Here is a 1,883-nt window from a genome sequence, read left to right on the forward strand (position 1 = left end):
CATTATAGTTACCATATACTTCCTTCTTAGTTTTCCCTATTATTAATATCTTGTATTAGTGTGGTACATTTGTTGCAATTAATGAACCAATATTGACACATTATTAGTAACTGAAGTCCATAGTTTACAGTAGGGCTTCTGACAAATGTATAATGTCATCTATCCACTATTATGGTATCATAGAGAATAACTTCACTGCCTAAAAATCCACTGTGCTCCCACAATTTATCCCTCCCACCATCCGAACGCTTGGCAACCACTGATCTTTTTACTGCTTCCACAGTTTTGCCTTTTCCAGAATGTCATATAGTTGGAATCATACAGTATACAGACTTTTCCGTTGGCTCCTTTCACTTTGCAATGTGCGTTTAAATTTCTTGCATTTCTTTTCATGGTTTATTTTTTTTTTTAAGATTTATTTATTTTATTCAGAAAGAGAGACACTGAGAGGCAGAGAGACACAGGCAGAGGGAGAAGCAGGCTCCATGCAGGGAGCCCGACATGGGACTCGATCCCAAGTCCCCAGGATCACACCCCAGGCTGCAGGCGGCGCCAAACCGCTGCGCCACCGGGGCTGCCCTTTTCACGGCTTACTTAATAGCATTGCTTAATTTTTCTTCCAGCAATATCAATTCTAACATGCTTCTATTTATCTTATTTATCATATTTAGTTTGTCTTCTCTGTATATTTCATGAGAACAGGGATTTTTGCCTGCTTTGTTCACTGCTGTATTCTCAGGGTCTACAACAGTATTTTCCTCACAGATGGTGCTCAAGTATTGATTGAATTAAAATATTTAAGTGAATGAATAGTGCATCTAATTCAAGAAAAAACTTCTATTCAGAACCCTCCTGGCAAAGGAATCTGTGAAAGTGTTTAGCTTTCTAGACCCTTAGAATTTCAACTCCACTGCCTTTGACCTTGTTAACACATAACCTAACCTGTCGGTGGCGCAGTTTCCTCCCCAATAAAATGGAGATAATAATAGTACCTCCCGCGCGCCGGTGTGGTAAATGTTATGTAAGTTACATGTACCTGCAGTTCTCATCACAGGCCCCACACAGAGTGGTGTGCATCAGTAGTAATTCTTAATCCCATACAGAAAGACGCAGAGAAGCAGGTGGGACGGAATGCCAGCTGGCCACGTCCAGGAAGCTCCTCTGGGCAGGAGTTCAGGGGGGCCGAGCGCTGTGAGCTCGGGTGACGGCAGGCAAACCTCTACAGGGGTCACTGCAGGCACACGGGACCACTGATTCCATTTGCCCACCACTTTACAAAGTCCCTGACGTTCCAAACGCGTTTAATCCTCACAAAAACAATCATGTCGGTGGGTATTATAATTCCCATTCTAACCACGATAAAAGCGGTTCAGGGAGGTCAGCGACTTACCCGATGGAAGCAGAGATTTCCCGGAGGCTCGGGCTCACACCTCAATACAGTGGTTGTTACTCCTGCAAACTGTCGGGGCGCGCCAGAGAGGCCCGGATCCAGCGGTTCGGAGGCGCAGTGAGCCCTGCGCAGGGTACCAGCACTGCTCCTAACAACCCCGTCGGCGCGGCGAGCCGCGGAGATTTAGGAGGCGGGCGGGCCAGCGCACGTGTATCTTTCGCGCAGCGTCCCCACCCTATCCCCGCCTCCAGGAGGCGTGGCAACAAAGCGCGGGAAAACCGGCTCCGGCTCCACCCCCACCCCGTGCTGGGGGCGGGGAAAGGGGAGTTATTAAATGGGAAATGGAGGCGCCGCGGCTCAAACCCTGTCTCCGTGCTTAGGCAGCCCGCCGGCATGCCGCTTTAAGATCCCGGTGGCAATGGCCCAGGCCACGCCAGCACCCTAACGTCACCTCCCCTCCACTTCCGGTGTGCGGGGCCGTCCCGGGCTCAGG

Source organism: Nyctereutes procyonoides, unplaced genomic scaffold (genome assembly GCF_905146905.1).
Source record: "Nyctereutes procyonoides isolate TBG_1078 unplaced genomic scaffold, NYPRO_anot_genome, whole genome shotgun sequence".
Taxonomy (NCBI): domain Eukaryota; kingdom Metazoa; phylum Chordata; class Mammalia; order Carnivora; family Canidae; genus Nyctereutes; species Nyctereutes procyonoides.